Source organism: Triticum urartu, chromosome 5A (genome assembly GCF_056163025.1).
Source record: "Triticum urartu cultivar PI428250 chromosome 5A, HENAU_Tu73, whole genome shotgun sequence".
Classification (NCBI taxonomy): Eukaryota; Viridiplantae; Streptophyta; class Magnoliopsida; order Poales; family Poaceae; genus Triticum; species Triticum urartu.
The window spans coordinates 80130539-80157704 of record NC_141877.1 but is presented as its reverse complement, the minus strand read 5'-3'; the positions used below and the strand labels follow the sequence as shown (position 1 = coordinate 80157704).

The window sequence follows — 27166 nt, the reverse complement described above, 5'->3', positions numbered from 1 at the left end:
CAATAGATTTAACTTTAAACTCCATTGCATTAGTAATGTGCATGATAGCACATGCATCTTGAAACCTCTCCCAATGTCTGCCTTATGATCATGATTAACATCCTTCAACCTTAGTGGCAGAAAAGCATTGGGAGATTCCTTACATGAGACAATGATCTCCACTCTCCATATGAAACAATTATTTACATAAGGTTTGCCTATGCCAAAAATGGAATTTGGCATCATTATTAATGTTCATTGCTATAAAAGCAAAGTACATCATTATGAACATCAAAGCAAAACATCAAGCATGAATTAACCATGCAATGAGATGAATAAAAAATATTCTTAATTTTTATTATAATATGTATTATCGTTGGGCAGAAAAGCAGAAAAGAATCTTATTCATTCATAAATGACACATGAAAATAATCAACGTTGGTCAGAATATGGTCAAGCGCCATTATGAATTATTATTTTATTAAATCTCTAATCCATATTGATTAGAGAGACATAAAATCACATAAAAGCCAACAAGAGCATCAACTAAAATTGATAACCATCATTAACATAAAGCAACAATATAGTGCAATTCATTGTGTCATAGGACACAAGGATACATAACGTGTTGTAGACATCTTGAACTTCAATTTTGACGATTAATGGGCATTTAAAAAATTAAACATAAGTGCGAAAATTATCATAAATTCTGAGTGACATTCAATAAAAAATGGCATTGGAATTAACATATAATATAAATTCCATCGCCAAAGAATAAACATTAAACTTACTACATTCAGTCTAAAAAGACACTAATATTGCCATCATGACATCATAACATTTTCCAAATAATAAAATTTGGACATAAATTTTCATAAGGATTCACAAAATAACAATATTTGGCAACAACATGTACTGTGGGAAAAAAATTCCTTTCTTTAGGGAATTGATCACAACCCCATGATCATTATTTAGAGTCTTTATATGCATATTTCAATAATGCACATCATAATAAAATGGCATGAAATGCACCAAATAAAAACTTCAGTCTTGCCCAATAGGTGTATCGCCGCAATATTATTATGATGCCAAAAATTGAACCATGTGACCATCACATTCCCCGCGAGGTGGCCTCAGCCCATTAGAAATGATCACATCATTAAGAAATTCCACTAGGATGGCATCACCACAAACTTCACACTCAAATAAAGTTTCCAAATAAAGTATTAATGTTTAGAAACTTAAATGAGTGACTGAAAAAAATGCTCAATGTTTTAACATTAAGATTTCATCATTGTTATAATACTTGAAAAGTGATGACCATAAAAGGTGCCTTTAAATGACATCAACATGCACGTCTTATTAAATTTTCTAGAATAAAATTTCCCGTTGATTCCATTTAATTCAGAAGATTTAAACATAATTATAGGCACTTTAAAACTCATCACTGCAAAAACATTATTTGAAACTTAATGAATGCACTAAAACTGCACAAAATGCCTTAAGAACATAATTTGACCTATAATCATCCATGTATTTTTATTAATAAATCTTCATCATCATTAAAGGATTGCCATGAAAATTACATAAACATTAATTGTGCATTAGTTTTGTAAGCAAAACTTGTCATTGGTTCCATTGTACTAAGAAAACTAAAACACAATTTAGAACTTAATTTTTCTGGCAATTTTCTATCTATAACAGTGCAAAAGACTTTCTTAGAATAATCTTAATTACAGAATTGCACTGAATAAAAGAAAATACGTGCAGAACATAAATTTGTTGGCCCAATACAGCCCTTGGCTACCGTTAATTCATTCGGCCCAGCTCAAAAGACAATAACATTAGAAAAAAATGTTTCCTGCCAGGATAAGACAAGCTGGGCCGCAACCCAACTGCAGAAGCGGCCTTTTAAGCGCCCGAAGGCCCGTTCGGATCTGCGCGTCGGCCTCAGCCGTTGGATCAAGCCGAAGGCCCCGATCCTCCCGGGCCAGAGCAAAACAACACAGGGTCAAAACCCTAGCGGCATCTCCCCTCATCTCCCCCGATTTTCATGGAGCAGCAACACAGAGGCGACCAAAACAGTGATCTGAGGTACTCCGGCCATGGCGGTGCGGCAGCTCCATTTGTCAGAGCAGCGTGTCTGGCTCAAGGCCGTGCGCTCCTCTGCCGAACGGCACCAGCCATGTCGAGCTCATGGCGAGACCCGGACTCCTTCAGCGCCTGGGATGCGGGAGGAATCTCGTCGGCGGCTGCCAATGCAAGCATTCCGCGGCGGCAGTGGCGTCAACATGCAAGGCACAGAGGCCGGCCGACACATGTGTCCATGAGCACATCAGCTACGGCCGCAATCTTCCCGAGAGACGGCGGCGTCGCCGGTGTCGATGCCCACGCACGGCGGCGGCTGTGCTGGACCCTGACGCGGCGTCATCAAGGTGAGCGCTTAACCTTTTGTCCTTTCATTTCAACCTTTGGGTTCCAAAATTTGGCGATTTGATTTGTAGAGATTTGCATTTGGGGATTTTCAATCTAGGGCCAGGGTTGCATGATTGGGAAAAATGGGGATTACTTAAAAAACGATTCCCCTCCTTCTAATTGCTTAAACTGGGCTAACAGTGCTAATTAGATCATTGAAACAAAATGCGGAAGCAAGGCTTAATTAATCTAACAAAATAGATTGAACTTTTTGTCTAATTAGCATTCACCCATAGCAATTAGGCCTTGACCGAAACCAATTAACCTGAACATATTTCATTGACTTAGCAGGGGGCATTAATCTGTAGGCATTAACCATCGTTCTTAATCCAAAATCATTATGACTTAACCATGACCATTAACGTAAACAGAACGTCAGGGATCTAATCTAGGCATAAACATGCTCTGATGCCAACGTTAGAAATACTACTTTAAGATTATTGTAATAGGATCATTTGCCTAGCATTAGATCACCCAGATATGATTAACAGAGTGGTTCGTGAGATCTTACATGCTTTCTCGTTGCAGGCACAACATAGCCTATGAACTCCAGTGATGAGGATGAGCAACAGTAGTGGCACCGCGGTGATGTAGTCGTGGAGAGGCAGCAACTCATCCAGGAGCTTCGCCGGTGGCAACAGGAAGCCGCCGGCACAGCCTTGCGGCGACCAGAGGTGGAAACGGCCTTCTGATCCCCTTAGCTCCCCTTTTTAGGATCGGTAGTTGAGGTCATGATAAAAATTACCTGTAAATGATGGATCACACATACAGGAGAAGTACCTCCCTTTTATATGTGGGGTCTAGGGAACAGGGACCGAAACCAATAGGTTGTTTGCACCCCCAATCACAGTGCGTGCCCGAGAGAGGTATGGTGGGCCACACCCCAACTTTTCTCTCGGTTGTTAGTCGAGATCAATTCCAACAGGGACCACTCCCGGTGATGACCGTAGTTTTGAGGAGTTCATGTATTCAACGTGTGTTAATGCTTTGTTCTGGTTCTCTATTAAAAGGAGGCCTTAATATCCTTTAATGTCCAATTGGACCCTGCTGCCATGGGAGGGTAGGACAAAAGATGTCATGCAAGTTCTTTCCATAAACACGTATGACTATTTATGAAATACATGCCTACATTATATTTATGAACTGGAGCTAGTGCCGTATTGCCCTAGGTTATGACTGCCACATGAAGAATATAATCCAACAAATCGCCGACCCAATGCCTTCGAATTTCTATCATATTGTTTCTGCTAAGTTACTACTTCTATCGTTACTGTTGCACTTGCTACAAAATTACTGCTATCATTGTTACCGTTGCTATTGCTATTGTCACTACTATCAAAACTATCGTATTACTGTGCTACTGATCACTTTGCTGCAGATAATTAATCTCCAGGTGTGGTTGAATTGACAACTCAGTTGCTAATACTTACAAATATTCTTTGGCTCCCCTTGTGTCGAATCTATAAATTTGTGTTGAATACTCTACCCTCGAAAAGTGTTGTGATACCCTATACTTGTGGGTTATCAATATGCTCAATGACAGATGGACTAAGGTCCTAGCCGCTGAAAAAGGATATGTCTTTGAGTGCCAAACAAAGAGTTATCCCAAACGCAGGCTACTGCCACAATTCGACGACGAGGCCTTTGAGCCAATACCGTCAAAATACAATCAGGCTGATCAACCAGACTGACCACCACATGGACGAGACAAAACGGCTAATTATGCCGTACACCAGCCGGCGCCCCCTCACCATAGAGGCAAGGAGTCAGCGCCTCCGGCTACACGTATGACCTACATCAGGACCCGACCAATAGAGCCTGCCAGACCAGATCAATCTATGGATCAAGAGGACGTGCCCCAACTCGAGATGAAAGCCATCAAGCCTGGAACGACAAACATAACCAAGTCCGGGATCAGCACCGAACACAAGTGTCATCCAAAATCCGTCGCGATGTCGCCCTATACAAAGGGCAATTTCGTCGGTACACAAACATGCAAACATGCCAGCTGAGATCGATGGATGGTTGGATGAAATGATAGGTCAATTCCATCGAGTCTATAACTGCAACGACGCGAGCATCTGGGACATGCATTAGCACATGCTGCAGGTGATTAGATAATATAGTAGCACCAACGGCCAGCTGTGCGTGATTAGATACTGCCGTGTGAGATCGATGGATGGAACGACAGGTACGTGCAACTGCATGCATGTGAGATCGACGGATGGAATGATACGTACATGCAACTGCATGCATGTGAGATCGAGTCCATATCCACGAGTAAAGGCTGTTGCATGCATATGGCAGCAAGCCAGCCAGCCAGTGTATGTGCAGCTGCAGCGAGGCAAAGCGCCTAGATGGGTCGTGCACTGATCTTCGGCCTTCATGAAGCCGAAGACCACTCTTTGGTCTACACATGGCCTAAGACCACTCTTCGGCCAACAATAAACCGAAGATACTATCTTCAGCCGAACTGACCACTCTTCGGCCAACGACAGGCTGAAGAGCTCTCTTCGGCCAACGGTAGGCCGAAAAGGCCCTTTTCGGCCAACAGGGGGCCGACAGGGTCATAGTTTCGATTTTTATGCATTAAGGCATATAGTTTCCGAATTTGCTATAAATTCATCATACTTTCAAAAAAATCATGGAACTAGGACCAGAGGACGGGCCGCCGTTCGCGTCGGTGCCAGAGTCGCTGCCGGTTTTCCTTAAGACCTCGATTTAGCGGTTCGACGGGCTGGTGGACGCCGACAATGTGCTCGTCAATTCATTCAGTGACATCAAGCCAACGGTGAGCCATACACTCATGCTACTTGTGTGCTCCCGCCACACAAATCGTTTGTTCTGCTTATTTAGGGGTGGTTTGGTCTGTTAAACTGGTTATTAGGCTTGGTAGATACTTTGATAGTCACTATAAAGAAAGTTAAATAATTTCTCCAATCCAATTGAGTTTATATGACATGCACAAATTCAAGATCTACTGCGACAACCACTGAGATTAATATATACCAAAAAAGGCTTTCGCCCCACTTTATATATAAAGAAAAGAGCATCAACAACCCAGTACAACACATGCCCACAGGACACACACATACACCCAAGGCATGATACATAGGCGTTGAGCGCAGCAACACCACCCCTAGCACTACATAAGCAACCGAGGGCCTCAACCGTGGACATGCCACCTCGAATAGATGAAGCTACATACGACGAACCGTGGGCTCCAAGGTGGTGCCATCAGGAAGGTTACGACACCGAAGCGCCACCACTGCCCGACCCAAGGATCAGAGTTTCCCTTGGAGCAACATGATGGGTAGTGAGAGCCACGACGATGCCTTCAAGAAGGGAACAAGCTTCGTCGCTGCCGATCCGTCCGAAGATAGAAATATTTTCATCCCGGCAAATATTGACCACCACCGAACGTCACACCCTAGCTAACACGCCGCCCACACGGCCATGGCCACCAGGCAGCACCAAGCCACGGGCTCTGCCCATGAGCACCGCGACACCACCACCAGGGCCGCCACCCCGGCATCCAGGACCTTGACACCACCTCACCCGCCACCCACCGCTACCCAACCAAAGTGACGAGTGGAAAGGTATCGCCTTTCGCACCCCTGAGCTGTCCCCAGCGTCGAGAGCCAATAGGCAGGCCAAAACTGGCCTCCATCAACTCGTCCTGCCACCGGGCGCGAGACGAGCTCGGTCCTGCAGCCGGGCGCGAGATGTGTCAGGTCCTGTTGTCGGGCGTGAGACAAGCTCAGTCCTGCTGCCGGGCGAGAGATGAGCGATGGGCCACACCTGGGAGAGGGCCAACCCTCCGATGAAGGTAGCGCCTGAACGACGGGGAGAGGAATCGAAGGTCGTCAAGGGCGCTCAACGACAGGCCGACGCCGAAGAAGTCTAGCCACCGCCGTCAAATGACCTAGACCACCGCCATGAGCCACCACCATGTCGTGGCAACCCACATCCACGTAGGGAGCCCGAGGGGCAGACCCGAACCAGCGCCACCACCCTCGCTGCCAACGGCCGCCGCACGCAAGGTCGGCCGAAGCCCACACCGCAGCCAATGCCACCACCGGCACGAACCACTACCACCACGCCGCCACTCCAACGATCACCGCAGAGATGGCCGATCACGGCCCAAGCTGCCCACAAAGCACCCAGCCCGCGCCACCCGCCAGATCTGGCCGCCGCCGCAACAGCCGCTGCCAGCTCCTATCCGGGCACGCCCCGCCCCAGCGCAGCCCACCGTGCCACCAACAGGGCACCGAGCCTCCGCCATGCCGACCCGCCACCGCATCCCGCGCACCACAGTGCCTAGGCCTAACGACGCCGACCTGTGACAGCCGCTGTCGAGTGAGCGGGTGAGAAGTCACCGCCACCGGCCTGGCTTCGCCCGACCGTGCCCTCTAGCGACGGCGGGAGAGGGAGGAGGTGAGGGGAAGGGAGAGGCGGACAACAGCTAGGGTTCCTCCCCTACCGCCCGTGGGAGCACCAGAGGAGGAGGGGCTACAGTCCTCTTTGACCGTCTCCTTTTTTCGGGAGAAAGATCAAGACTATTATATATGCTACATACAATACAAAACTGTATAGGTGGGAACTATTCTAATATGTGGATCCAATGGTATGATTTTTTTGTCATATGAATCATAGTTGGTTGCTCAAATTGATGGTCAAAACTAATCTTAGAATATGCGTGTGACTTATGACCCAAATGAAGGGAGTGGGTTTTAAATTAATTTTGATCATCGACACTATGGAAACCAAACAGGAGGTGGATTACAAGAAGTTAACATGGAGAGCGAAGACTCCACGTCCCACCTGGCCATCATTTTATCTCGGCGATGATTGCGTGCCATCCAACAAGTCTTATGTTTTCAACCTTTTTGTTTTTGATGCAGCATGCATGGGTTGGCTTGAAAAGCAGAGCATCTCCTCTTTTGTGCTTGTATTTCTAACATCCCAAAATTCTAAATTCGGGAATGTCATATTAAATAAATAGTTATGGTTGTTTGTTTGATTGTTGTGTGAACGATTGTGTGAAATTGAGTAGAATTTGAAACTTTTTGAAAGCTGAATGAGAGGGAATAAAAGGAAATTCCCAAGACTTTCATCATGCATTTTGTTCCATGAATTCAAATTCATTTAATCACATATCATAAAACCCTAGAGTGAAGATGATATGACTTCTTCCATTTATAGAAATGAAAAGGGGCTTGAAAATGATTTGAATTCCATTTGAAATATTTTCAAACCAGGAACTTCATGCAACTCAATGATTTCCATAAGATAAGATAAAATGACTTCTTCAAAGAGGAGTTGGAAGTTTAAAAGAAACATTCTGAAAGTCCCTTTGAAAACCATGTGGAATCCATTTTCTATTTAAAGTTAAGGAATTTCCCAAATTTCAAATTTCTCCAAAAATATTCAAACATGAGAGGAGCAATCTGACACGTAAATTCAGTGTCAATTTGAATCAACGTGAAAATCATAAGGGATTTGGGAAATATTTTAAATTCAAATTCAAAGCTATTTGGAGTTATTTTTAAAATTATTTTCTCCTAAAACAAAAATAAAAATATGGGAATAAGGGTAAAATGATTCCCTTCAATGAAAAATTGGGAGAAAATTTGAAATCATTTTGGTATTTAAAAAAATTATTTGCATTTTAAATGCAATAGTAGGACTATTTTCATTCTTAGAATTTTTGCGTATTTTATTTGGACTTGAAAAATAGTCCATGTTTTAGGATTTCTTTTTCTGCAATTTTGATATATTATATGTCTATATAATACTTTTTATTTTATTTGGTTTATTCCTTTTTTCCTTTTTATGTTTTATTTAAAAAACAAAAAATGGCCGAAGCCAACGGACCGAGGCGCACCTCCCCCTCTCTCTCTCTTCCAGGCCCGCTTAGCGCCGCGCATGCCGAATCTCCTCTAGATTGGCTACTCGATTCGTTTCCTTCCCATCCCTTTCGCTGAAGCTGGGACCCACCTGGCCAACCGAATCGTTGTCGCACTCACCTTCCCCAACTCCCTAATCCCCTGCCTTACCTCGCAGGAGCGAATCCCTGTCGTGCTACCCTGCCATTCCAGTATGCCCCCTACACCAAGAAACCTCGCCATATAAAGCCCCGCTCTCCCTCGCACAATTCCACCCTTGGCGCCCTTCTCCGACGCCCTCACACTCTCGCAATCCCTCGTCGGTGACCCGCGTCTGCCGCCGCCTCGCCAAGCTCGCTCCACCACCCACGTCCACTCTCGACCCCCGCCATCGCCACCTTCGAGTCCATCGTGCTCCGCCGCATCACCTGGACGCTTCGCCTGACGCCGAAGACCACCAGAGCGTCCGCCTTGTTCGTGCCCGACGCCGTGCTGCCCAACTCCGGCGACCTCCTCCACTGTAAGCCATCGGGCCCGCCCCACTGTTAGATTGAGATTTGACGCGTAGGATTAGGCCGTATTTTTTATTTTACTTCCTTTTGTTAACTTGCGATCGTCTGAGTAGCAAATGAACTGATCGCTCTCTGACTATAGCGCCAGAAAAGCTTCTGTCTGCTAGGACTACGTCGGTATTTCCCCAAAGAGGAAGGGATGATGTAGCAAAGCGAAGGTAGGTATTTCCCTCAGTGAAGAAACCAAGGTTATCGAACTAGTAGGAGAACCAAGGAACACAACGTAAACATCACCTGCACACAAATAACAACACCACGCAACCCGACGTGTTAAAGGGGTTGTCAATCCCTTTCGGGCAACGATGCCAAAAATTGGTAATGGATTGGAACAATAGATCACAAATAAAATAATGTGCAACAAATTATTTTTGTATTTTTGGTTTAATAGATCTGAATAAAAATGCAAAGCAAAAGTATATCGCAAGCAAATATATGAGGAAGAAGACCCGGGGGCCATAGGTTTCACTAGTGGCTTTTCTCAAGAAAGATAGCAAACGGTGGGTGAACAAATTACTGTTGGGTAATTGATAGAACCTCAAATAATTATGACAATATCCAGGCAATGATCATTACATAGGCATCACGTCCAAGATTAGTAGACCAACTCCTGCCTGCATCGGCTACTATTACTCCACACATCGACCACTATCCAGTATGCATCTAGTGTATTAAGTTCATGGAGAAACAGAGTAATTCAATAAGAACGATGACATGATGTAGACAAGATCCATTTATCTATTGCGTAGATATAGATCCCATCTTTTTATCCTTAGTAGCAACGATACATACGTGTCGGTTCCCTTTCTGTCACAGGGATCAAGCACCGTAAGATCGAACCAACTACCGGGCACCTCTTCCCATTGCAAGATAAATAGATCAAGTTGTCCAAACAAAACCCAAATATCGGAGAAGAAATACGAGGCTATAAGAGATCATGCATATAAGAGATCAAAGAAACTCAAATAACTTTCATGGATATAAAAAGATATGACTGATCATAAACTCCAAGTTTATCAGATCCCAACAAACACACCGCAAAAAAAGTTACATCATATGGATCTCCAAGAGACCATTGTATTGAGAATTCAGCGAGAGAGATAAAGCCATCTAGCTACTAACTACGGACCCGAAGGTCTACAAAGAACTACTCACGCATCATCGGAGAGGCACCAATGGAGGTGGTGAACCCCATCCAAGATGGTGTCTAGATTGGACCTGGTGGTTATGGACTCTACGGCGGCTGGATGAATATTTCATCGACGCTTCTGGGGTTCTGGTATTTTTAGGGTATTTATAGAGCAAAGAGGCGGTCCGGGGGGTACCCGAGGTGGGCACAGCCAACCAGGGCGCGCCTAGGCCTCCTGGCGCATCCTGGTGGGTTGTCCCCTCCTCGGGACTCCCCTAGGTGCAACCAGGGGCCAACATATTCCTTCTAGTCCATAAAAAATCTCCGTAAAGTTTCATGGCATTTGGACTCCGTCTGATATTGATTTTCTTCGATGTAAAAAACACGGAAAAAATAGGAACTGGCACTTGGCACTATGTCAATAGGTTAGTACCAAAAAATGATATAAAATGATTATAAAACATCCAAGATTGATAACAAAACAGCATGTAACAATAAAAAATTATAGATACGTTGGAGACGTATCACGAACCTCGGCCAACCATAAGCTACCACGTGGCCCATGGCCAGCCATATCGTTTTAGTTTTTTCAGTTTCTGTTTTAAAAATGGATGTAGTTTCAATTTTAGAATCTTAATATCTTTTAATTTCTAGATCCAAATTTATTGATTCTTTTTGCCGTAGTTTCAAAATTTTATGAAGTTTCTTTTGACGCACTTGGTTTTCAAATTTGAATTTCATTAAATTTGTTTAATCCACAAATTTGGCCATATCTTGAGTTTTAAAATATATTTTTGATTGATTCTCTTTGCTACTGTTTACTTATTAATTTATTTATTCGGTACCATATAGTGATTTATTTTTAGTTTATTTTAAATTAGGATTTTACTTAGTTTTATTTTAGTTTTTCTTTGTTGTTTTTAATATTTTTAAATTATTTCTTTTGTCACTTTTGACAAATTTGTTTTATGTTTCTATTAGTCAACACTAGCCACTTTTATTTGTAGTTGAAAATAATTTTTATTTTAATTTCTTTTATTTTTACTTGAAACCTTATTTTTTTATCATAGTAGGAGTTTTATAAATGCTTTTAGGTTAATTCTTTTTGCATAGAAAACTTTGTCCAAATTTCTTTCTATTATTTTAATAAAACTTTATTTATTTTCTGTTAATTTAATAGTGTGGTATTTGTCCTTGTTGTTAAGTTTACTTAGGACAAAAAGTGTTATGTTGTTTGTAGTAAAACCCTATAGTTTTCCTTTAGAGTTTTATTTTGAAGTTTTTCATTGGATCTTATTTGGGTTCTTTGATTTCATTATTGTTTTCATATTGGCTTTTAATTTTGGTTGTATATTGATTGTTAGTATTGCTTGCTAGAATGCTTGCTTATGTGAATGTCATTTTTGTTAATGTAGATTTCAACGGGTTGACGAATAGTTCTACGACATCATTTTCTGAGAGTATTATAAATCTTCATCAAGTAATACCAGACAAGTTCACTTTGACCATTTGTTATTACCTAAGTTTTATTTGTATGTAGTATTACCCTTTCAACTTTTCCTCTAGTAGTGATATTGAATTCTTGTAGATGAGTAGAATGCATGAGGTAAGAACCCATCTCCCTGTTATCAAGCCTGGGAAATTATTTAGTTTTAATGCTACGCTCTAGCGGACGGGGTTTGGTAAGAGTGCTCGGGAGTCATGTGAGAAGGAGGACTCCACATCAATGAAGAAAACTTCCAGATGACTCTATGTCAATGACGACCACTTCATGATGGCATCTTCAAGGCCTGCATCTTCAAGACCTCAACACTTCAAGACTAGAGACAAGATTTCAATACACACTACTGGGATGGACTGGTTATGAGGCACCCTGGAGTACCCAGTGGATGCCTAATGAGATGGAGTAGGCCAGTACTCATGAGGAAAGTTCCGCCAAGACTCAAAGAGACTGAAGAATACTTCATGCCCGGAAGCTTACCTATGCAGCCACAAGTCATTATGGGCTCTGGCTTGGTTGACCTTTGTTGTGACTCTCACTGGACCAGTGCCAGTAGATGTAGAACTATGGTAGGATTGGATGGGCACTGGGCATAGGTCAGTGGAACTCTTCGAAAGACCATGTTTCGTTCATCCCATCCTCAAACATCAGGCAATGCGAGGACATAAAAGGAGGGAACGATTCTTGTAGGTAAAGTGCACAACACTCTGCAGAGTTAAAACCTAATTGATTAGCCGTGTCCACGGTTACAGACAATTTGAGCCTCTGGACTTGGATCTATCTCTGAACTCTCAATACCAGACTGTTAATTAATTATGGGCCACTTATACTGAATTGGTGTTATGAGACAACAGTTGGCGGAACCATGTCATAGTAGATAACTCTATAGTGAAGATTTCTTGACAATTCTTTGATGTAGGGAAAATAAAACCAACTTTTATGCAAAAACCTGAGACACAGAGCCACAAAGCCATATTGCATATAGTATAGTTTTATCATCTGCTTTCTTATTGTGATCTTACCTGTACATTCACTATACTGACCTACATGGCTGCAACGTCTCATGTTGCAAGATTTCTACAACAAGTACGAGTACGATCTAGGGTTATGGTCCACACTCAACTTGTTGTTGGTGTTGATGGGACTCCACACCCCTATTGATATGTTTCCGCTGTGACATAAAGTATACTCTGGATCTACGGTACTTATTTTACATGTGATGTTATGGTATTTCATCGAAGTACTGTTTGTACCAGCATACTGATCTATGGATGGCACAGAAAGCATGGAGACTTGACCGTATTGGGTTGGGTCACTACAGTATCATATGGGAGTTATCCAAACTATGACGTGACTCAGTTGGAGGATCTTGGCAATGGACTATGCAATTCTAGCAAACCTTTCCTTTGGGTTGTTAGATCCAATGAGGCACACAAGTTATCTGATCAACTCAAGGTGAAATGTCAGAAGAATGGATTAATTGTTTCTTAGTGCCCCCAGCTTGAGGTTCTAGCACACAAGGCCATTGGTATCATATCATAAGACATATTTATTTTCATTTTCATGTGAAAATGAATTAAAAGTGTTGCTAAAATGGGGAAATAACAATGACATTCTAATCTTTATTTCATAAATATATGTGTGGTTGTTTTGTTGCCCACTGTGGATGGAACTCGACACTAGAGGCAGTTGTCTCCGGTGTACCTCTTGTGGGAATTCCGCACTCAGCGGACCAACCCACCACTAGGGTATGGGTGTGTGATTGCGGAAGAGTGAAAATGGATCACTAATGAGTGCGGAGGTCGAGAGGTGTATTCGAGATGTCATCGATGGGGAGAAGAAGGACGAGTATAAAATGAATGCTATGAAGTGGATGCAAAAGGCTAAGAAGGCAGTGCGAGAAGGAGGAACCTCAAACAATCATATTGCTGAATTCTCTACCAAGTATTCCTAATTTAAAGGTTCAATAATGCAATCTTTATTTGGAAATAAGCTAGTAGGCAATGGTTTCAGGCACATAACTTTAGAGGAGACGAAATTTTCCATATGTAATTAGAGTGCTATCTTATCACCGTTTTGAAGGGTGTTGAAATTTTCATATATAAATTGAGAGTGGAAAGTTGGTTCCACATTATACCATGATGCATGATAGGATTGTAAAGTTCGCGTGACAAAGGGCATCGAATAAAGGGGTGGAAATTATCCTCCGGTTCTACTCCACAAACTGGACATAGATCATCATTTTCCAAACCCCTGCTAATTTTTTTCTGCCAGGTCGGTAATGCATTTTTTGAAACTTGCCATGCATGGTTATGGACGGTCGAGGGCATGTCACACAACCCTTCCAGCAAGAACGACGCCTATCTGGCAAAGAACTAGACCTACTATATGGTCCTTTGTGTGCTTCCTTGAAAGCTAATTGTAAGATCTTTACAGAGAATATCCCAAACTTGCTAGGTCCCCACGCGAGTGTATCCCAAACGGCACCGGAGACGGGAGACCGCGGGCGTGCGGCTGCACGGTGCATGGAGCTCGCGGCCGGAGCGGAGCGTGCAGCGGCGGGATGACACGCTGGGGGAGCGGGTGCGAGGGGATCCTTCCCTGGTGGCGCGCAAGAGCGGGTGAAACCGCGTGTGAGGGGCGGTCGGAGATGGTGATGGTCATCCGGGGCCTCACGGCGGAAGCGAGGCGGAGCCGCATGGAGGAGAAGGCCACGGGATACAGCGAGCAGGTGGTGGTAGCCATGGTTGAACCGGAGCGCATCAGTGACCGGGGCGGAGCAGCGCACTGGAAACGATGGCTTTTTTGCACCAAGGCTAGCAGCGTGAGGGAACGAAGCAGGAACTAGCAGAGGCGAGCATTGAGCTACGACTCGGTGTGGAGGTGTTGGCCATGGGACCGACCATTGGTGGTGCTAGCGAGAGAAAAAGGAAGGAACGGGAGGCCAGGAGCATGGGGATTTCATGGAGAAGGGGAGAACGAGGGAGCGGGAGAACAGAGCGTCCGCGAGCATGATGATGTGAGGAGAGCCCCTAGGGTCTTTTAGCAACAGACGCCCAGGATAAAGTGGCACTGTGGCCGACGGTGGTGCACTGTTGATGATGATGTGCACTATAGATGATGATGATGATGATGAACAGTGCACAGTGCTCCACTATTCTCCAATAGTGCACTACTGCAGGGTATGACCGTCTGCGTGTGTCCGATGGGATGTGGAAGTTGACTTCGGGCAGCCGGCTTGCTGGAGAAGCCGGCCGCAGGTGCGAGCCGGTGTAGTCGGCCCAGGCAGGCCGGCACCGCATCCGGTTCGCCGTATTGGGATTACCCAGGGGTCATCCCCCCGACAGCTAGTTCAGGGGCTACTGAAGGAGTCCTGGATTAGGGGGTCCTCGGGTGTCCGGGCTACTAGATATGGGCCGCACTGACAGGCCGTGAAGATACAAGGCAGAAGGCCTTCCCCCGTGTCCGGGTAGGACTCTCCTATGCGTGGATGGCAAGATCGTGTCCGGATATGTAATTTCATTTCTCTGTAAACTGACTTTGTACAAACCTAGGGCCCTCTGGTGTTTATATAAACCAGAGGGTTTAGTCTGTAGAGGTCATTAGAATTCATAAAGGCTAGACAGCTAGGGTTTAGCCATTATGATCTCGAGGTAGATCAACTCTTGTAACCCCTATACTTATAAAATACAATCAAGCCGGACGTAGGGTTTTACCTCCATTAAGAGGGCCCGAACCTGGGTAAACATAGTGTTCCCCCTGTCCCTTGTCACCTTCAATCCTCAGACGCACAGTTCGGTACCCCCTACCTATGATCGAACGGTTTTGACACCGACAGCGGTCGCTAGCCGGCTAGGCCCATGCGCCATTGACGACACCGATGCTCGCCACCGCCTCGACCAGCTCGCCCTCTCCTTAGAGCTGGACGAGAACAACGCAGTAGGGCCGGCTTGCTTCCACTACAAAAAAAAGACACATCCGTGACATTTTGGGCTGAACAAAAAAAATCGGCCATATTTATGACACTTCTATGACGATAATTGTGACAAAACCCGGTATCATCATAGATGTGGTGGGATCCTACTTCTATGACAAAAAATCATGACAAAAAATGGGCTTTTCGTCCTGGGCGGGCTGGAGACGCAACTGCATGACACTCTTTGGGCCGTCCATGACGGAAAAACCGTGGTAGAAGCGAGGGAAAGGAAAATATCAGGGTGTTCCCGGTTACGGTGGGTGGTCAGGCCCGAGCGATGCGCATTTCTCTCTCGTACATGCACGTGCGTGGGTGCGAGGCGTTGGGCTCTGATTGAACCCGAGCCAGGCGTTGGGCTCTAACTGAACCCGAGCGATTGCACTGCAGGCTACGCGTTACTGAACCCGAGCGATCGGTCGATGGCTGTTAACTGAACCCGATCGAGTGATTCCTTCGCTACTACTGCTAACTGAAGCCGATCGATGCTGCCTCTGGATGAATAGTGAGCGTTGCTGGGGGGTTTGGATGAATAGTCCCGGTGGGGTGGATGAACAGGACCCCGTGGTGTTGCCTCTGGATGAACAGTGAGCATTGCTGGGGGTTTGGATGAATAATAGCCCATGGAGGCTGGAGGGGGTCGACGGTGGAGATGAACAGTATCTCGTGGAGTCCCATTTTGCGATACGCCACACCCCTCCCGATGAACAAGACCCCTGTTTTGACCTTAGCGCTCCAACACAAGTCCGTTTCCTCCGTTTTGCGGTATGCCACACCCCTCCCGATCAACAGGACCACCGTTTCGACCGTAGGAGGTCCGTTTCCTCCATTTTGCGGTACGCCAGACCCCTCCCGATGAACAAGATCCCGTTTCGAACGTGGCTGGTCGAACACAAGGTTGTTTCCTCCGTTTTGCGGTACACCAGGCCTTGTTTCCATCGGCTGTTCCGTCCAAGCCCTCCCGATGAACACGACGACGCATTTCATTCTGACCCAGCCGGTTGGCTCCCCATGAGCATGACGATGATGCAGTTTCTCCGTTCCGACCTAGCCATGTACACGAGCCTTGGTCGTACGTATGCGTGAGTAGGCGTTCAAGACTCTGCCTGTATGTACGTACGTGGTCGTATTTTCTTTCTTGCACACTTGCCGCTGTACGTCCATGTACATGCTACGTGCGCGCCTCTACTATGACACGTGCGCGCCTCTACATCAACCAGTATGTACGTACACGTTCACGACCAGAATGAAAACACTACGTACGCTTCGATCAGGTGGGACCTGACTGTCAGGCACTTCCTTGCCTGCGAAGATGTAGCTGGTGGGTCCCAGCAGTCAGGGGGCGAATCATTTTTTCGGACGCACTTCCTTGCGTGCGAAGATGTAGCTGGTGGGTCCCAGCAGTCAGGAGGAAACGTTTTTTTGCGAAATATGGTGGCCCGTCCGGTGGGTCTCCGCTGTCAGGTGGAGGAATAATTATTTTGCGTGTAATAAGGAGGCACTTCCTTGCTGCGGCCGTGGACCCAACTGTCAGCCTCTCCACGTAGAGTCCATGTCCGATGGAAGCCATTCCTATACTACGTTGACCACGCCGCGCCGAGAGCACCGGGACGGTGGACGACGAGGAGGCCTAGGAAGGGGAAGACACTGAGTCGGGGAAGATGCGGCAGTGGATGCCCACGCGTAGAGGAGTATGAGAGTTCACTGGGTTGCTGCGATGTGAGGCTGTCGTCGCCGTAGAATAACAGGGGGTGTGGGTGAGTAGAGGGATGGCCTGGCCAGCGGTGGGTGTAGTAGGGGGCGGTGAGGTCTCCGCCGCATCGCAGCCGGCCACGGGAGGCAGGAGCACGAGGCACGATTGGTGCTGGTTTGGGCAGCTGGAGCAAGAAGACCAGAGGTTGAAGAAGCACTACGGCCGTTTGATGGACATCGTACGGTCACTGGAGCTAGAATCATGCATATTGACTAAGTTGACAAAGCCCTCCATCCCCGTCAACTTAGTAGGCCCACAAGTCAGCGTGCCACTATACTGGGTCCCAGCTAGCAGGGGGAGGATTCATTTTTTTGTGCGTAATAAATAGGCACTTCCTTGCACGCGAAGATATAGCTGGTGGGTCCAAGCTGTCAGCGGCGGTAACGTTTTTTTCATGAAATATAGAGGCCCTTTCGGTGGGTCCCAGATGTCAGGTGGAGGAATCACTATTTTACACGTAATAAGGAGACATTTCCTTGCGTGTGGCCGTGGACCCAGCTGTCAGCCTCTCCACGTACAGTCCACTTCAGATGCATGTCGGTCGTTGACCATGTTGACCAGGCCGCGCCGAGAGCACCAAGACGGTGGACGATGGCGAGGCCTAGGAAGGGAACGACACGAAGGCAGGGAAGACTCGGCAGTTGTTTCCCACGCGGAGGGGATTACGACTGTATGAGGGTTTACTGGTTCGTCTGCCGTCGGCGGAGAATAACAGCAGGTGTGGGTGAGTAGAGGGATGGCTAGGCCAGCGATGGGAGTACGGTGGGGCGGTGAGGCCTGCACGACAGCACAGCCGGCCGTGGGGAGGAGGTTGTAGGCAGTCCCGCCAGCGCTTGTTTGAGCGGCTGGAGCAGGAAGAGCAGAGATTGAAGAAGCACGACGGCCGTTGGATGGACATCCAACAGTCACTGCTTGTGCATCAACCCTTTTTTTAGGAAAGCCTCAAATCCGTGGAAAACATCATACAGCCCATCTGCCATTATTTCTAATAATTTACAACCCATTTGCTAATTTTTAAGGTTTTTTTGGAGCCCATATTCTTTTTGTTAGCATTACAGCCCATATTGTGGCCACGGTTAAAAAATTATACAAAATTTTGCATATTTCGATGCGGTCCGAACTGTTTTTAATCCCAAAATTTCAAGTCACATTCAAACTGATTTAAAAATAAATGTATATCAATATAAAATCCAACAAATTGTCCATGCATAAAAATCAATGCAATTTAAAATCTTGAAATGAAAAAAAGAATTTTGAAACTAATTGCCGGTTTGATGTGCTTTAAAAATGTACATCCCATTTCTCATTACTGATAGGCCATTTTCTCGGCCAGCCGAATGAAGCTCTGCTCGTCTTGAAAGATTTGCAGCCCAACAGGCCTGACAAAGCGACTTACTTGGCAAATCACAAAAAACTGGGTTGTGGCCGTGGACCCAGCTGTCAGCCTCTCCACGTACAGTACTCTTCTGATGGAAGTCGGTCGTTGACCACATTGACCACGCCATGCCGAGAGCACCAAGGCGGTGGACGACAGCGAGGCCTAGGAAGGGGACGACGCAGAGCCGGGGAAGACACGGCAGTGGATGCCCACGCGGAGAGGAGTACGAGGGTTCACTAGTTCGGCTGCGTTGTGAGGCTACCGTCGCCATAGAATAACAGGGGGTGTGGGTGAGTGGAGGGATGGCCTGGCCAGCGGTGGTAGTAGTATGGGGGGCGGTGAGGCCTCCACGGCAGCACAGCCGGCCACGGGAGGCAGGAGCAGGCGGCATGACCGGCGCTGCTTTGGGCGGCTGGAGCAAGAAGACCAGAGGTTGAAGAAGCACTAAGGCCGTTGGATGGACATTGTACGGTCACTGGAGCTAGAATCGTTCATATTGACTAAGTTGACAAAGCCCTCTGTCCCCGTCAACTTAGTAGGCCGACAAGTCAGCCTCCCACTATGGTGGGTCCCAGCTGGCAGGGGGTATTCATTTTTTTGTGCGCAATAAGGAAGCACTTCCTTGCGTGCAAAGATATAGTTGGTGGGTCCGACTTGTCAGCGGAGGGACATTTTTTTCGCGAAATACAAAGGCCCTTCCGGCGGGTCCCAAATGTGAGGTGGAGGAATCATTATTTTGCGCGTAATAAGGAGGCATTTTCTTGTGTGCGGCCGTGGACACAGCTGCCAGGCTCTCCACCTACAGTCCACTTCCGATGGATGTCGTTCGTTGACTACGCCGCGCCGAGAGCACCAGGGCGGTGGACGACGGTGAGGCCTAATAAGGGAACGACACGGAGCCGGGGAAGACACGCCAGTGGCTGCCCACGCGATGGAGAGTACGAGGGTTGACTGGTTCGGCTGCCGTCGCTGGAAAATAACAGGAGGTGTGGGTGAGTAGAGGGATAGATAGGCCAGGGATGCGAGTATATGATGGGGCCGTGAGGCCTACCCAGCAGCACAGCCGGCCACGGGAGGCGGGAGCAGGCGGTTCTGACGGTGCTGGTTTGGGCGGCTGGGGCAGGAAGATCAGAGATTGAAGAAGCACGATTGCCGTTAGATTGACATCTAACGGCCTGACACTGGTAGAGTCGATTGTTGACTAAGTTTTTTTATAAACCTTGTGTACGCATGAACTTAGTAGGCCCACAAGTCAGCCTCGAAATCTATGGCAGACAACATAGAGCCCATTTGCTATTTTTTAATAATTTGCAGCCCATTTGCTAATTCTTAAGTAATTTATTACAGCCCATTTTCTGCCCAGGACCACGGTCAAAAAGTTCAACCTTATTTTGCATATTTCGGTGGAGTCCAAACTTTTGTAATCCCTAAATGATAAACATTTTTTAAGAACTTATTGATTTGCCAAAAAAATCGTTTTGTTTTTGTAAGCAAATAAGACATGGGACAATTGACTTGGTTTAAGGGAAAACCAGTGGTAAAAAATCAGCGCTGGGAGGGAAAACAACAACAAAAATAAGGATGTAAATATGAAAAGGGAATTTTATGTATTTTCAATATAATGATACGTGTATATGAACTAATAATACTATAGGTAGAGATTAGAAAACAGATGTAGGACATGTGTTTCAAGAGGAAAATAGAACTGGGCTGTGTGTTTGATTCAGTAGAAAAAGTGCCTGCGGATGTTGTAAGACAAAATATAACTAACGCTGGCGGGCCAGATGCCACTAGATACCTGTTGGATCTTTGTGCCCCATTGTCGTCATGGGCTGGGCCTGTTAAAAACAAAACCAAGCCTGGGCAGTCTATAGCCCAGTTGAAACTTGCTCGACCTGAAAAAACAATATAGGTGCTCAATAAATGAGAGAATTTTGCAAATACAGACTGATAACTGGGATGCGACAGGGATATTGTTTTTTCATCGTGATAATAAGAGCATGCACTTGTTTCGAAAAATTTGGAGAACTGAGAATTCGAATGGCAGGTGCTTATGCTACCCATCAAATAAAAATCAGGTGCCTGAAAATTCGTTTCGAAACAAATGATTCAGCTTTATATGCACGTCGACCCTCGGCTTGATGGTTTGAAGCAAATGCCAAGTTCATACCAAAAGATTGTTTACAACAATACCAACTTGCGGACGACAAGGTAGTACAAGTACCAATACCAAACTAACTTATAATCTTTTTACTCCTGGCCCTAGTGTTCGTCTGGTAGAAAATCTTGCAGAGGACCAGCTCCCGCTCCTTCTCTTGCTCCAAGTCCCTGAGGTGGTACTGGTGCATCACCCAGTTGGTCCTCTGTTGGTCGAAGTTCTTGTTGGTGTGCAGCACTAGAACCTTTTTGCTGCCTATCTATCGGCCGTTGACCATCAACGGCAAGGTATTGCCGGTGTTGCACCACATCGTGTGCATGCCACACTCCGACCGTATCTTGCGATGCGTCCACGTGCCCCTTTTGAACACCCTGGAATTGCGCTGGAAGAAATGCTTGCTTAGGCCACTCAGTGTGATACCTGCAGTATTGTCAAATACAGGTTTTAGTGTACGTAGTTGGCATTTTCATAACATCTTTGGCATGTTGCAGTTACTTGTTTCACTTTTTATTAACTGTCAAATTGTAATTGCTTCACCAGGTCTGCGTCTAAAAAGAAAATAGAGCTACAAAAAAGGAATATGTTTGTGCAAGTAGACGACCGATCGGTATCTTACCTGGAAGTTTCTCAGGATGGGTGTAGCATATGCCGTGCTCGCTGTCGATGGTTGGTATGAACAAATAGATGAGAGGGTGAGATCTCGCGCTGTCGGCACTCACTTTGGCCTCAAGGTGCTCGATCAGCTCCTGATCCGTGGGATCCAACTTGACGCCAGCCGGCAACACCGACCAATCCTTCTTCGACTTGCATGGGTTAATTCCAGTTATATGGTACTCAATGTATGATCAATCGACTGTTTTAAGTGAATGATGAAAGATTTTGACAGATAAGTGGTACTCCAAATCTGAAGTCCAGAATACCCGAACACGCGGCCGGGATTCTTGTGTCACCTCACGCGCAGCGTGTTGTCACGTCAATTCAATGTGTGGACATGATGAATAATTTGACCGACGTATACTAGTACTGGTACTGTACTACTTACTAGTCGTATTTAGTGTCACATTTTAATCATAGGTTTAAATAACAAGTATGCACTTGAAGCCTAAGTGATATATATATATATATATATACTACACAACATCTCCATCATCATTATCAGTACATCCTGCGCAGGTGAGTTAGGATGCACTTGATCCCAGAAAGGTATCTATCCTTCAAACCAGAGGAGTGCTTCAAACTAACAACAGTACATAATATCCAATGAAGGAGGCTCGTGCTACAGTAGCAGAATACATGGCTCAGTCTACATATCAGTACGAATCAAGTTGTGCATATTTGTTGTTGGCATGAACCACATCGCCGCATGTCGGGTTTGCAAAATCCATCCATCGCATGGAAGCTTGATGCCATTCACACACTGAAGATTATCTGGCAACAAGCTGTGTCGACGAATCTCTGGATATGGTGATTCATGAAATCCATGGTATGCTGTGTAAACACAGTCCCCCTGGCGAATGGAAGTTTCATAGCATGGTAATCATCGCCGGTGATATGATCGATGATTGGTTGGATGATTGGATAATTGAGCCCGAGGAACATGGAGTGGTTGACGAGGTTGTAAACCCGCCTCCAGTTGAATATGCCTGGCCCAACGGAGCTGGGATCTTTCTCGAACACGAAGCAGCCATAGCCATCAATGTCACGAACGCCCCAGGCATTGTACTGCATGTGGTTTGATGAAATGGTTTGGTCAATTTGGTACGTGCAAATGAGCATCAAATGACCACTGTCAGCTGAACAAGCGATAAACCACCACCTATCGGCTGGTATGATTCCAGGTCCTGGAATCATGAAGGCCAGCGCATTTGCATCTGCTGCAACAATTAAAATTGGAGACCAAAAGGACAAAAATAAACAATCATGTTCAGAGTATGTGTGTAATTAAGATTATTATAACAGTGACACATATCATAGACAGAGAATTGCAATGTCGTGGTCATAATCATACCCCAAGTTAAAAAAAATAAGCCAATAGCTTTCATATGCTAGCAATATATCATGGTTCAAACATCATGTAACAATGAGAGGAAAACAGATATGACAGGGCCTACTCATATTCTACCATAGCACTTACTACAGTTATCATATCAACTCTAAGCAATAACATGCGTTGTTATAAAAATCCTGGAAATGAGAGTAACATATAGCAATCATGAGGTTATACTCATAATATCTATTCTAACAATCATTAGATACAAATTGTTCGCATATCAACTCTAACAATAACATGTGAGGTCATAAAAATCTTGGAAATGAGAGGAACATATAGCAATGATGTGGTTATAGACATACTATATATTCTAAATTTTTAACAATGAACTGGCAGTCGTATTCTTAAGGTAAAGATGAGATGAGATAGAACAATTACACGACGATAGATTCCACCAGTATGGTAGCCAATCTGTGCGTCGACCGCATAAACGATGCCATCATGCACTATAGCATCAGACAGAAGTGTTGGGTAAAGAGGATCGACGATGAGCCATAACCATGTATGGTGACCAGATTCCAGATAGACTAATCCCATGTTGAACACGTCAATGAGCTTGTAATCCATGTAGTCTTCTGATGGTGTGGACACTTCGCAGATTATAACCTTCAGCAAACAGAGGTCGAGCCAAAAGCTCGACGCGTCTTGTGCGTAGTAGGCAGGAGTGTCCGGTGGGCCACGAGGCTCGATGGCGGAGGTATCCAAAGATGGAAGGGTGATCTCTCGCTGGGTGTAGATATCCACGAGACGCCACGGACTACCGGATTGGTGGATGAGGACGATCCAGTTGGCCTTCATGCCCGCCCAGTAGTGGTCGCGCATGAAGGACATGTGGACGGGTAGTGGTAGCATGTCGAGGGGCACCACAACAACCTCCGTCGGATCGTCAAGTCGGTGTCTGGGCCACCTACGAGGATCGGGCATCAGCAAGCAGGGTGTCTTGAAAAGAGTCGGCCGGTTGCAGACGACTAGACGATACAAAGACACCGAGCATGCGGCCAGCTGGACGGTGCTGAGTAGGTCCATACGATTACAGATCTGCTCCAAGAGAACATCGGGGAGGGAATTCCAATCACGGCTCTACGTGTCAGTCGGTTCTGCCATTGGGGTTTTCGGTGCCTGCGAGCCAGGCGGGAAGTGGATTCGAGCGAGCGAGCGAAGAAGCTTCTCCTCGTGTGGCCAAGCAGTGAGCGGGGGGATATGGTATGCGCGAGCTACCAAGGAAGATAGCGTGGGTGGGCGAGTAGAGAGTGGGGGGAAATGGTGTGCGGCCGACGATGGGGAAGAGAGGAGGAAGAAGAGTGGAAGACGGGAAAGAAAGTGCATTAAATCTCAATTCTACTACTACTACTACTACCAGGATATACCATCATTCGGAGTGTAAATAGTTACACCGATGCCATATGTGTCTACCACAAGAGGGACCATATGTCATTTAATGGATGACAGAAGCGTGCTCTACTGGCAAACATGATGGCAGTACTGGGTAAGGCTGATTTAGTAACACCAACACGCTGGTTCAACTTATTAATTAAGTGTCCCATCTTCTACAGCGTGTATTAGCACTTCACTGCGAAGACTAGTTGAATAGTTCTCTCTGACCGAGATGGGAAATAATGGATCGTGAAGACTTCCTTTCTACATTATCCCTATGCCTCTACGCTCACTTCACTCATTTTGCTCTGTATGTAGTCACTTGTTGAAATCTCTAGAAAGACAAATAATCCGTATTTGGGAACAGAGGGAGGATTGGAACAGAGTGAGGATTTTACTCCGTATTTGGGAACAGAGGGAGTATCACCATATGGAGGGAACAGAGGAAGCTTGCAATATGAACATGTCAATGGGAGGGAGTAAGCCCCATGTGTCATGGAATTGTCACGGCAGATGTCCTAGCAAAAGGACTTAGTCGTAGGGCCATCGCAACTAGGAAGCTTAAAGGGGTTAATCGGGACAAAGGACACGAGAGGTTTTATAATAGTTCGGCCCCTTACGATGAAGGTAAAAGCCTACGTCTAGTTGTGTTGATATTGCTGGGGTTTCGATCACAAAGAGGCTAGTTCACCGGCTTGGTTATTGATCTCTTGTTTCTTGCCCTAAGCCGGCACCGGGTCGTCCCCTTATATACATGGGTTGACGCCTGGCGGCCTACAGAGTCCCGGCCGGCTCATAAATCGTGTCCGGCTCGGTGACTTCTTTTACATGCCTTTTCTTACAAGTCTTTCCTTACATACGACGGTTTACAATATTGGGCCTTAAGCCGCCTCTGGGCTTAAGCCTTCTATAAGCTTTAATAAACTATCGTCTTGACTGTTTTTTGGGCTTCCTTTGTGACCCGTCATTGGGACTGACCCGGCCCCTCCTGGGCGGGTCATAACTAATAGCTATATCCCCAAAATTAGGCCCTAGGTTGACTTTGAACTTTGTTCTTTGTCAATCTTCAATGCTTAGAAAAAATCCGTCTTCTTCTCTTTACAGAAATTTTGTAACCCGCCATGACGCCATCTTTTGAAAACACCAAAAACTATCATGACGTCATCTTCTCAATGGATATTCATCTTTAATGCTTTCCGAGAATCGAGGCGCCCATTTGGTTGGATAATCATTATATGGGTCTTCCTCTTTTTTGCGCCCGCCTGTTCACTTCTCTCCTTATAAATAGGCACGCCCCGGTCCTCTCATTCTTCTCTCTTCTTCATCTTATTCCTCTCGCAATCCCCGCTGCTGATCGAGCCCCGCCTCCTTTGCAGAGCATCTCGTCGTCGTCGACCTTGGCCGCTGCATCAACCAGAATTGGTTCAGAAAATGGCGGCGACCTTCCGTGGAGGATTCGTCGCCGTATGTATTCTCCCTCCTATTCATCATATCCGCATTTAGGGCTTCTAGGTTTTCCGCATGTTCTTCGTAGTTCTTCGCGGTTCTTCGCAGTTCTTCCACTGCCACCTCTTCTTGATCCAAAAAGAGATATATGCTTGTGCGGTAGCTGTTTGGTGCCTACTCTTGACATTAGTAGATCCCTTTTTCTGGTACAAAGGCCCCATTAGGACTGATGCATTCATCTATGCTATATTTTTAGGTCTAGAAATTTTTTCATTTTGAACGGCCATTTGATCCATAATAATATCCAGAAGTTAAGAAATCTGTTTGTCTCCACACTTAATCAATTCTGTTGCTGGTATTCTCAAATGTTTATAGTCATGGCGGCTTGCGGCGCCAACTTACTTTTCCTTATATGACATTAGCCCTTACAAGCCACCATTACTCCCATGTACCATTATCACTTAATTTAACCATTACCATTGAATTGAATCGGCATGTTGCTTTCCTTTCAGTTCGTTTTTGAACATCATGCCGTTTAATGCATCGACTGTCTGCAACTGGGTTCCCTCAACAGTCACTGAGGACAATCTAAAGGAATTCTTTACCATAGGTTTTTTGCCAGGGAAGAATGTTATGTCCTACCCTGCGCCTGACCCGGAGGAGGAATGGCCCAATCCAAAAGATGGTGAAGTTATCGTCTTTTCTGATCACATGAACCGTGGCTTTTCCCCACCCGGCTCAAAGTTCTTCAGAGATGTCCTCCATTTTTTCAAACTCCACCCTCAAGACCTCGGGCCTAATTCCATATCCAATATCTGCAACTTCCAAGTTCTCTGCGAGGTGTGCCTTCAAGAAGAATCGACTGTAGAACTCTTTAGAGAGTATTTCTATCTGAACCGCCAGAATGAGTGCACCAATGGTCCTATCCTGGAACTTGGAGGTATTTCAATTCAGCGTCGACAAGGCGCCGTCTTCCCCCTAATAATCTTGCCAAGTCATCCAAAGGATTGGAATCAGACTTGGTTCTATTGTCAAGACACTTCACCAGCAAATGAGCATCCACTGCCGGGTTATCTCTTAGAGCGTCTTGACTCCAAGTTTGCACTCCCTGACAAAATCACTGCCGCTGAATGCAAGAAGATGATACCATCCATTAAAAGGATTAACGCTTTATTGGGGAACAGTTTAACTAGTGTTGACCTGGCCTGTTGTTGGGTTGCGTGGCGGGTCATCCCTCTAAGCCTCCGATCAAAATTGATGTACGAATATGGTGGAAGCGCAGATGACTCTCTTCGTCACAGCTCTGTTCAATTAACTGAAGAAGATATTGTTTCAATGTCAACCCTTCTGGTGAACGGAAAATACGAAGACTGCAGTAAAGTCGGGTTAAACCCCTTCTGCAAGCTTAACCCGGTGCCAGAGGTAAAGAAACACTGATCTCCTCCTATTTGTATTTTTCATCTTGCTTATTTGTTTATAGGATAAATCTTATT

At 45.7% G+C, this 27166-nt stretch overlaps 1 pseudogene; it reads left to right on the top strand.

The window, feature by feature from the left end:
- LOC125506220 (UDP-glucosyltransferase UGT13248-like) overlaps positions 1–13032 on the top strand; it is a 72850-nt pseudogene extending 59818 nt beyond the window's left edge.
- The last annotated feature ends 14134 nt before the right edge of the window (positions 13033–27166 follow it).